This window comes from Cryptomeria japonica, chromosome 9, assembly GCF_030272615.1.
Source record: "Cryptomeria japonica chromosome 9, Sugi_1.0, whole genome shotgun sequence".
Lineage (NCBI taxonomy): Eukaryota > Viridiplantae > Streptophyta > Pinopsida > Cupressales > Cupressaceae > Cryptomeria > Cryptomeria japonica.
Genome location: NC_081413.1, coordinates 445,735,175 through 445,747,288, shown reverse-complemented (window position 1 = coordinate 445,747,288; position 12,114 = coordinate 445,735,175).

The following is a 12,114-nucleotide window of genomic DNA, read 5'->3' as shown; positions in this document are numbered from 1 at the left end:
AATAGTTACCATTGAACTTATGAGCATTAGGTTGTCTTACCAGAGATACTTTATGATGTAGGAGCATCCCTATTTTTTGACAATCTTGCATCAACAAAAACCATTTCTTTTTAGTTTGTTTCTTATTTTACAGTTTTATAATTTCATCCTATATTTTCTTGCATTTTCTCATTGGATTTTGCAGAGTTAGATTTTTCTTGTGGACATGATGATCTTCCTTACCCTAAGTCCGTAGGACATTTGGTTCTTTTTCTGGTAAGTTATTACTTCTGAATTCTGGAATAATTTTCTAGCTTAGAACACTGGAACTGCTTGAACCTATTCTTCTATTGGTGAATCTTGTGGATCTTTTACATAGCTTACAGAGCCTCAGTTTATTGCTTCCAACGTTCCTTGGTGTGTGGCCAATCTTCCCTTTGGTCCACACTTCATCCTTTGGATTTTTCAGAGGATTCTCTTTGGCCGAGGCTGACTTGGTGGGTTTACATGTTTCATTTTGTTCATCGATATTTGATTCATCTTGGGCCAGCACAAATCCATCTAGATCATATAAATCAATATAAATTAGCTTGTATAATAAGTTTTTTTAGGATATCTAGAAGATCTATCTTGAGATTAAGAGATCCAAAGTTGACCAATACTATAATTGGAGCATCTATGTGTTTAGGCCAGTGAGTCAAATCTTATAGCCCACATGTTGCTACTAGATTGTAATTGGTTTTCATGATATAATTAAATAAATTATGTATTACCTCCATCATCTTGTCTTGTTTCTATTGCATTTTACTCTTGTTGCATAGTCTGGATTGATCTCATTGAGGTCCCTCCCAAGCGTGATTTCATCAAGTAGGATCAGAGCGAGATTGCATTGTCTTGTAAGATTTTGTTATAGGGTGGAAAATTGTGGATCCAACCTGTAGCTATAGAGGACTAGCATGAAGATGGTGCAAAGAGGAAATAGGAATGGTGGAGTGTGTGGGAATGTAGACCCTGTTGTGATGGAAATGTTGAGAGGAATTGCAGCTTGGTTAGAAGATGTTGAAATAGCCTGGAGAAGAGGTTGACATATTGAAGATGTGAGTGAAGATGAAGAAGAAGAAGCACCAAAAGAACAAGTAGAAAATCCATCGATGAATGATCTAGATGAAGAAAATTTTATAAGAGCATTGTCAAGAGCGAATACCACACAATATTTTAGTCCACCGGATTATGATAGCAAGTTGGATTCAGATGAATTATTAGATTGGATCACGAAGATGGAAAAGTATTTTTATTTTGAAGGCATCGTGGAAGATAAGAAGGTAAGATATGCATGTACTAAGTTGAAAGGTCATTCATCTCTTTGGTGGGAACATTTGGAGGTTGATAGTCAAAGAAGAGGTAAAGAAAAGATCAAATCATGGGAGTGGATGGTTACCAATTTGAAATTGAAGTTTATGCTAGTTGATTATCAAGTGAATTTGTTTCAAAAATTATAGAACCTGATGTAGAAGGAATCAAGTGGGGAGGAGTATATCGAATTATTCTACAAGTTGAATATCCAATCTGGACATATTGATGATGAGGTTGAACAAGTTGTGAGATATTTTAATGGGTTGTAGATGTCTATACAAGATAAACTCAATTTGATCAAGTTGCAGAGTGTTGAAGAAGATTATCTATATGACCTGAAAGCAGAGGAGAAAATGAACAAAAGACATCAGTAGAGACAAAGAGGTAGAGGTGGAAGGTTTTCCATAGGAAGATTTCAAGGAAGAAGAGGTTATTCCAGAGGAAGAGGAACCTATGTTGATCAAAACAAGGACAAGGAAGAAAGAAAGGATGGTAGATTGTGTTGTCTTGATGATGATTGTAATAGATGTCTTTGTGTTGTCATTGATGGTACATGTATCCACTCACATATGTTTACATTTTCTTAGTCATCTTAGTTAAGACAAATCGGTATTACTCCTAATTCTTTGTATTGCAAAACTATTATTATATGTATAGTAAATTTCAAATGGTTTTGAGGGTGTCTAACCAGTATATGTAGACAACCAGTATTTGTAGGAATGACATGACACCAACTTGGAGATTCAGATGAGACCATCAAAGAAACAATTGGAGGATAATCAGTCCATGAGTTGGAAGAGGTTAACTCTTAATCGGTATCGGTGTTCCAACCTATTTTCATTGATTGTGTGAAAAGTTATCACCGGTCGTGATGAGTTATCCCTAACCAATAGATTTGGCAGCAATATGTGATGTGTTATGTTAGATTGTCCAGATACACTTCACCTAGGAAATTGTGATATGATTCCTAAGCTGACATGAAATCTAATGTCTATATAATGATATTATGATGAACTATTTTTATGGTGTGAGATAGAAGTGTTAAGGTGTTGTGATTTGCTGAAGGAATAGAAGAGTATGTCGGCAATGTAGTTTTGAGTGAGCAAAAGAGGATCTATTCAGGAAAGTTGTGCTACTTCTAGATCACACCACCTCGTGTTTTCTAATTACTACAATAGTTAAATCCCTTAACTGGGTAAGCTCTAACAAGCTTCATTATACAAATCCTCTAACAAGGTGATCCATTAGTTTGGGTTTGAAATCCTCTACCGAGGTTAATCCTAATTGGGTACTACCATTAATAGGGTATAGCTCTTAATAGAGCTTTTGGGATCTTTAACAAGATTCACTCCTAGCAGAGCAATTTGTAGACCTTAACTGGTCAGTTACCTATTACTACAGATAGTTAACTTGCGAGTCCCATCTCACCGTAGTTTTTCCTAGTTGGGTTTTCCACATTTAAACACTTGTTTTATGGTGGATGTTTTACTTGTTGTGGATGATTTACTATCATTTTGGATTGCATGCATAGTATTAAGTAAACTGGTTAACTGTCTTTACTAGTTTGTGTTTAAAGTGGTATTGTTTTTGCTGTCACTGATTCACCCCCCCTCTCAATGTTTCATAAGTCTATCAATTGGTATCAGAGCCAAACTTCCTTAAGGCTTAATCGCTTGGAAGGAAACCCTAAAGCCACAATGGGGGATATGAGTTATTTAGAGATGGCTAGAATGCTTGATGGTACCAAGGAAGAGCTTGAAACCCTAAGGGTCAAATTTAAAGCTTCATAAGTCAAAAAGAGAGAGTTGATTGAGCAACTATTGGAGATATCTGATAATAGTTCTTTAGATGAGGCTAACATTGATGCATTGGCTGAAGAAGTTGAAAAACTGAATGGTGAAAAGCTAAATCTGAGGAGAGAGCTTGAATCCCTAACCATCCACATGAGCCAAGAGATTGAAGCGAGAAGGGTAGCTAAAGACCTAATCAAAGAAAGAGATCATGAGATTACTAAAATCAAATAATAGAATACAACTTTACATGAGAATTGACATGAAGAAAAGGAAGAGAAGGAGGATTTGTAGCTAGATCTTGAAATGGCAACATCTCTAAGAGAGACTCTTACAATACACAATGAAGATCTTACTAGAGAGCTCATTGAAGCTAATGGAAAGTTGGAAAAGTTCAATAAGATTTATTCTATGTTGGATGAGCAGATCCAATGTCAGAGGATGAAAGGTGACACATATGGACTAGGTTTCAATACATTTGAGAAAGGATAATCTTCGGGTACAAAGAGAAACATACACAATGGTAAAACTTCTCCTAAGGCTAACAAGCCTACTGATAAGAAAGATTTTAAACCTGTTTTCGTTATTTGTCACAAACCTAGACATACTGTAAATGTGTGTAGAAGAAGACCTAATGTGAATACAAACTATAATGCAAATGATAGGTATGCCTCTAGGATATTTGAAGGTCATTATTTCACATGAAACATGTATGGACATAGATCAATTGAATGCAGATATAGAGAAAACAATCTGACACCTCACATGAATTGAAGACCTAATGGTAACTGGAGAAGAACCTATGACAATCGGAGAAACATGAACTAGCAGAAACCCTATGTCAATCGGTTCAGTCCATATGAAATAGAAAAGGTAACTAATGTGATTTGCACTATTTGTAATAATTATAGTCAATGTGGCTATGAACTGTAGAAGGAGAACTAGAAGAGGTAATGCAGGACCTTGGAGATCATCTGGGATGGCTTGCTATCATTATCACAAACTAGGATACATGGCAAAGTTCTGTAGAAGAAGGAACAATAAACCAGTTAACCACTTTGAAGATCAGAAAGGTAAGTAGAAGGTCAATGTTGAGGAAACCAGAGAGGAGATGAACAGAATCTGGAAAAAGAAGAGTGAGGACAAGCTTGCAGAAGAATCTATCCCTTCACCTAGTGTGGAGAATCCTACATTGAAGAACTAAGCCTTTCAAATAGGCCTAAGGGGAGCATAGCAGTAAATCTACTTCCGGACCTCTTGAAGAATGCGTGGTAAGAGAGTTTTGCATTTTGAGTTGTTTTGTGAGAATTCTTGATATCATAGTCTATCATTTTTTCAAAAGATTGTCAACCGGTTATATACTTGTTAGTATTGGTGAGTTTTGTTAAGCGGTATATTAGGGTTTGTTACCCTATCGGTTAAGCAATTAATGCAGTGGGTAAGTTTATGAAAGCAATTTTTAATATGTTATTTTTACCCTAATTACATTCGAAGAAGATTTATTGAGCACCTATAGAGCGAAAAAGAGAATTGCAAGCTGATTGTAGAATGATTTGTGTTGCGGATCAAAAGATTGAATCAGATTCAAAGATTAGTGAAGGCACAATGGGTGTACATTCGAGAGATCAACCGGAAACCTTGCTAGCGTGGAGGAATTAAGGTATTCTTTTGTGAATCTCTCAAATCAAGTTTATCCAAAATGACATCGTCGTCTAAGCAAGTAGAGAGACTTATAATCACTGTTGAAACTATGGAGTCCATGGAATCAGACAAAATAGTATCATATAATGCATTGTCTCAAGTAACTAATTGCTTTTTATGATAAAAGGTGATTTATCTAGTTACATTGACTATAAAATTGAGGATTTAGGATCATTATCAATTTATTCTCAAGTAAAATCCTTGTGTGATAAAAGTGGGAAAATCAAACTAGAGTACATTAGGGTTTATGAAAAGGTTTTTCACAATGCGGCATATTTTCTTGAAGATTTTGAAGAACATGTTAGGATAATTCTTAGTTGTGTGCATGGAGAAAATATGCATCTTGAGAAGTCACGCACAATCACAAAGGAAAAAATTCATGCAGTGACTGGTTTTTGGCAAACTAGTGAAGTTCCAAAGATGAGGAAAATTTCAAAAGAGACTGTGGTTACACTAACTAAGACTACTTCTGATGGTTGTGAGTTTTTAGTCAACAACATTACAGACCCAACAGTTAGACTTGCAACTATGGTCATTGGTTATAGGATATTTTATTCCAATGGGATGAACACTGTGTCATCTACTGATGTGCATACAACTTATAGGATGATTGCTGAGAATGAAGATTATGACCTATACGAGGCTATAAGGGGCCAATTGATGTTGAACCTACAATCAATTAAGAAAGACAATAGTCAAAGGTTCAAATTTGGTGAACTATTGATTGGTCTATTCTTTTATTTTCAGAATTTCCTATCGGGAATTGGTGACATTCAATGGCCAAAGGACATACCAGTATTTTCTCAAATAAAGAACAACATTAAGGTTGTAAATAGGTATTTTAATGAGTTCCAAAAGAAGATGAGTATGAGAGTAAGGTTGCCTAAAGATGTCGTGAAACACTTTGCAAAAGACATTTGTTTCACAATCACCACAGGCTTTTGTCTTATAGAGGCTATAGAACCTAGGGAAGATGAAATGGATGAAATGAGTACATTAACTATGACTTATTAACTGGATATGCCAACAACCTTTTGGCATCTCCCAAGGATAAGAAGAAGAAAAGACTGGGAACTTACAAGGAAATAAATGCACCTACTGAGCCCGATACTACCAAAGAGAAGAAGAAGAAGAAAATTGAGAAAGTACCTTTAGTGACTACCGATACAAGGGTGACAAGAAGTGTTCAAGTCAAAAGGAATAGGCACCTAAAGTACAAGCTATGAAGAAGACTGCAATGAAGAAGAGAGGTAGGCAACTTATTCTTCAAGAAGAATCTGAGGATACTGACATTGAAGAGGAACCCAATAAAATGAAAGCAACTGGTAAGAAAGCCAAACTAGTAGAAGTGTCAAAGCCAAGTATTCCTATTATTGTTTTATCTTACAAGCCTATGACTAATTTTGAGAAGACATTGAAAACATTAGGGGGGAGTAGGTTTGATAATGTGAAAAAATGTTTTGATTCATTTGATGATGATCAGAAGAAACAAATTGTTCAAGAGATAATCAACCACTTGTGTCAATACAATTGGTTGCCTAAGGATATTGAAAAGGATATTTTAGATTCTTTGTATTCTATTCTTGCAAATAAGTGGAAAATGGTTGTTGACCAAGATCAAGAAATTATTGATAGTATTTTCATTCAATATTTTTCTAAATTATCTAGAGATGAATTATTAGCATTGCTTGATAATTTCAAAGGACAATTTCATTCTAAGGCAAGAAGATTGAAGTTATTGAATGGGAAGGTTCAATCTGTTGAAGTTGAAACTCATCAGATAGATAGAAATATTCAAAGGATGCATGAGAAGATGAAGTCTCGTAATGATGACCAAATAGAGACTGGAGATTGACCAAGGCTAGATGAAGAAGAGATTATTCCACCAGATATTGTCTATCATATTAAGCATAAGGATGACAATACTTCTCTACTGATTATCTTTGTAGACGACATTGATGAAATCTAGGACACTATTGATACAACTAGAAATATCATTGCACCAGTTATGGAACCTTTACAAGAACCGATTATTAGTGTTACATAGGAAGAAACTGAAGCATCGATAATTCAACCTAGTATGTATGTTAAACTGCCACCAAAAAAAAAAATGCCAAGTGGAAAATCAACTGCAAGCAGTTACAACAGATTCACTGGAGAAAAAAAGAAAAGAAGAAATAGAGAAAGAGAAACCTAAGAAAGAGGTTCAAGTGAAGGAAATTGAACAAAAAAAGGAGGAAGTGAAAGATAAAACAAAGGAGAAGATAGAAGGGAAAACAAATGAACATGAAAAAGAAATGATAAAGTAGCAAATTGATAATGAGCATGACTCAATAAGCATCAAAGGGCCTATAGATGTAGATAATATGAGTGCATTTGAACTCATGGAGATTGCAGTAGTGATACAATCTAGAGCTCAAAAGAAAAGATTGAAAGACCACATGAAGGAAGCAGAAACAATTCAAACTGTCATTGAGATTCTGTCAAGTCTTCTGTCGGAGACTAACATTAGAAATTTGTCAACTCCTCTCGGAAAGATTGGCCAGTTGGTTGCTGATGCATCTAACAAACTGAAGTCCCTTGAAGAAGCTACTCAAACTTTAGCTGAGAAAAATTACAGAAAGAAGAGAGGAGAGAAAATAATGAAAGATATTGATATAGGGAAGATTGCTTTATCCCTAAACAAAGATCTTTTGAGGACTGCTATTCAAACTGGAGGAAGGATACTAGCCTATACATCTAACATTTCATTTTACTATACTAATCTGATTAAGAGGTGAGAGGAGACAAAACAAGAACTCGAAAGGATATGTACTGCCTATATACCTTTACAGTATTCAGCCTTAGCATTTGGCATATCAGTTAGATATCTATGATCGTGAATAAGCTAAGAGACTTTGATCCTTGAAGGAACTCAAGAACCAATTGAGACCCAAAGTGGACATCTTACAATGGGCATATAGGGATGTAGAAGCAGTTTTGGCAACTTAAGAGATGAGCACAGTGGATGCGATGGAATGACAACCATTGAGATCACCCAAACATTATTGGAAACATGGGAAAATGATTTTTCTCAAATGAATATCACTTTCAGTGATATTTTCTTGAAAATTGTAGTGAACACTCCTTGATAAAGGCTCTTATATTTTTGTATATGTAATTTTTGATGCAAATTTTGATATTATATATATACATACATATATATATATATATATATATATTACTTTTCAATTTGACATTGTTGTCAAAGTGGGAGTAGAAATATGTATGTGTTGTGAAAATTTTGTATATATTATTAAGGGGGAGTAGAAATATGATTGTACAATATTTGTAAGCACACTTAGTTGTAAAGATGTAAAATTTTCTAATTGTTGCCATCAATGCCAAAGGGGGAGATTGTTGGCTTGATGATGATTGTAATAGATGAATTCATGTGTTTTCATTGATGGCATATGTATACGCTCACATATGTTCACATTGTCTTAGTCATCTTAGTTAAGACAAACCGGTATTACTCCTAAGTCTTTGTATTGCAAAACCAGTATTATATGTATAGTAAAGTTCAAATAGTTTTGAGGGTGTCTAACCGATATATGTAGACAACTGGTATTTGTAGGAATGACATGACACCAACTTGGAGATTCGGAGGAGACTATCAAAGAAGCAATTGGAGGACAATCAGTCTATGAGTTGGAAGAGGTTAACTCTTAACCGATATTAGTGTTCCAACCGGTTTTCACTGATTGTGTGATGAGTTATCACCAGTCATGATGAGTTATCCCTAACTGACAGATTTGGTGGAAATCTATGATGAGTTATGTTAGATACACTACACATAAGAAATTGTGATATGATTCTTGAGCCGACATGAAATCTAATGTCTATATAATGACATTATGTTGAACTATTTTTATGATGCGAGATAGAAGTGTTAAGGCATTGTGATTTACTGAAGGCATAGCAGAAGATGTCAGTGATGTAGTTTTGAATGAGTAGAAGAGGATCTATTCAAGAAAGTTGTGCTACTTCTAGATCACACCACCTATCATTTTCTAATCACTACAATAGTAAAATCCCTTAATCGGGTAAGATCTAACAAGCTTCATTGTACAAATCCTATAATAAGGTGATCCATTAGTTTGGGTTTGAAATCCTCTATCGAGGTTACTCCTAACAGAGTACTACCTTTAATAGGGTATAGCTCCTAAGAGAGATTTTAAGATCTTTAACAGGATTCGCTCCTAGTAGAGCACTTTGTAGACCTTGACCAAGTTACCTATTACTGTAGATAGTTAACTTGTGAGTCCCATTTCACCATCGTTTTTCCCAGTTGGGTTTTCCACGTATAAACACTTGTGTTATGGTGGATGTTTTACTTGTTGTGGATGCTTTAATATCATTTTGGATAGCATGCATAGTATTAAGTAAACTAGTTAACTGTCTTTACCAGTCCATGTTTAAAGTGGTATTGTTTTTGTTGTCACCGATTCACCCCACCCCTCTCAGTGCTTTATAACTCTATCAGATTGTACCAGAAAGATTACAAAAATTTCTACTAGAGAAGAAAACTTGATTGTTACCAAAATGAGGGTTATGGAAACGATGATAGAAGACAAGATAAGAGAGCGTTTAAAGGAACTTTCTTTAAGTGTAGAGGAGAAGGATATCATTCTTTTCAATGTAGGAAGGTAGAAACCACTAGAAAAATGACATTGGTAGAACAAGACCCTACCGAACTAGCTAACAAACAAGAAGATGGTGAACTATTGATGATGAGGAGAGCCTTGTATCATACCGGAGAGGATGAAGAGCTCTTCTAGAGGAGAAATTTGTTCAAGAGCAAATGTAAGGTATCTGGTAAGTGGTGTAAGCTCATTATTGATAGTAGTAGTTCAAACAATCTTGTTTCAGAGGAGATGGTGAATAAGTTAAAGTTGGAAAGATTGAAACATCATAAGCCTTACCAAATAGCATGTATTCAAGATAATCATAGGTTGTTCGTAAGTGAATAATTATTGGTGAAATTGAAAATGGGAAATTATCATGATGAAGTTTTGTGTGATATTATTCCTATGGGTATTTGTCACATTTTGTTGGGAAGACCTTGGTGGTTTGATAAATAGGAAATAGATGATGGGTGGAAGAACATGTTGGCAATATGCTGAAATTTTTAATGTGTTGTCATTGATGTCAAAATTGTGCTCTGGTCAGTTATGGTTATGTCCCAGTTGGTTACTACTATCTCGGTTGGTTCCTGTACTGGTTGGACTTGGTTATCAGTGATTCTAATCTGGTATGATCAGATTGGCTGTTTAGGTTTTGGATGGTTATTTAGGATGGTTATATTCTTGTCATATTCAGTTGGTTCATCATTCGGTGCTCCAGAAGCTATCTCTTATGTTTTGGATCACCGGTTGATATTTCTTAGTACCGGTTGGCTTTACTGGTTGGCGATATTCAATGATTTGGTAAAGTGATTTTGGTCTGGCTTATAAAAATGGTTCCTAACAAGCTGAAGCCATTCTTGATCCTATCCTAATTGTTTGGTGGCTTCGCATTGACTGGTGTGATGATTTGGTAGTCCTATTTAGATCCGGTTGGTTATTTTGTGTTGTTTGCACTGAGGGTTTCTACCGATTGATGAAACGTGTTGATATAGGTCTTAGAAGAATTTATAGTGGATATAATTGTTTGGGAATTTGAATTAGGTCCGTGCTATGTAATATAAATCATAATATTGGTTCGATGGTATCATGTGGCGAATTTTTTTGTAATTATGGTTTATGGGTTTAGGTTTTAGCCGACCTTGTTATCAAGGTTGATGGTCTCTATTTATAGGTGAGTTATTCATGTAATTTTTATATCGATATGGTTATGTCTGGATTTTGAGAGTGGATTATGTGCAAATAGAGATATGTCATTTAGCAAAGGGTTGCGAAGGATTTAGAGTTCCAGGGCAGACATCTTTTCTTAACAAGAACTGTATCAAGCATTAGGAGATGATATTTTCAGAGTTTATTTTCTCTGGATTGTAGTCTGATGTTTATGTAAGTTAGTGAGACTTCCCTTTTATGTTGAGTAGTGAGCTCTAGGCGGTTGGCCTGATTGCAAGTGCAATCCCCATTGTAATTATTTCACATACTATTGTAGAAGTATTATTTGACTATGGGTAGGGTTTCCCACTATGGTTATTCCCTTTACCATGTTTTCCACATCAAAATATTGGTGTTGTGTGTTCTGTGCTTTTATGCTTTATCTTTCACTATGCTATTTATATTGTGCTTCGGTAAATGGTTTATCATCACATTGTTTTCAGTTAAAGTTCGCACGCGAATTTTTGATCGGGATGCTTCTTTTCTTTCTTTAGCTTTCTAGTCGCACTCGACGTATGGGCCAAGTGTCATCTCAGTGTTGTCCTGATGGCTCATGGTGTATGTATCGAAGTCTCAAAGAGCGTAGAGGTGACAAATGGATCGGTTCTGGTGACTCCACTTTTCTGTTGGGCCATGCGCTGTGGTTCGAGAAAGATGGAGACACCTGGTATCTCCGCATTGTTGGTAATATTTCGGTTGGGAGGCTCTTTCGAAGAGGTTCCCCTGAGCTTCCACGTGTCCTTCAACATGTGTGGTCTACCAGTTAATGCGATGACATGGTTTTTCTATTCAGGCATGTATGAAGATTGTCGTGGTTGGGTGGGAGTAACAACTTCAGAGGTCATTTTGCTGGGTGTGTTCCTGTGGAGTGCCACGACATGTTTTTTTTTTTTTTTTTTCTGGGGTGTTTGTGCTTAGCTGGTGGATGTTTGGGCTATTAGCAGAGCCGTGGGATCTATTTATGCTTGTTTTTTCCCTATTAGGGGGGTTCAGAACTTTCAAAAAAAAACAATTAAGTTTTCTTAGTTAGAATTTTAGCCTTTTAGTTGTTACTATTTTTCCAAGAAGGTTAATCAAATTGTGCCTGCGGCCTTTGTGATGCCTCTTTTCAGCATGCTTTGATGGTTTTTTGTGCTTTCCATTGTGATTCTTATAACTTTGGAAATATATCTAAGACTCTGTCAATTAAACTATGTTTTGCACTTTTTATCTAGTAGATACATGATTGATATTTCTTTATGTTTCAAAGGAATTTTGATTGTATCTTAGTTGTGGTTATGTCCAGCTATGTAGATTGTTGAATGGGCTTTAAAACCACATGTCTTTGGGTTTTATATGTTGTTAATATTTTTTATAAAATGCTCTAGCGTATTGCCTCAGTAGTTAAGATCTTGTTGTTTTGAGTTTTTCCTTCTTCC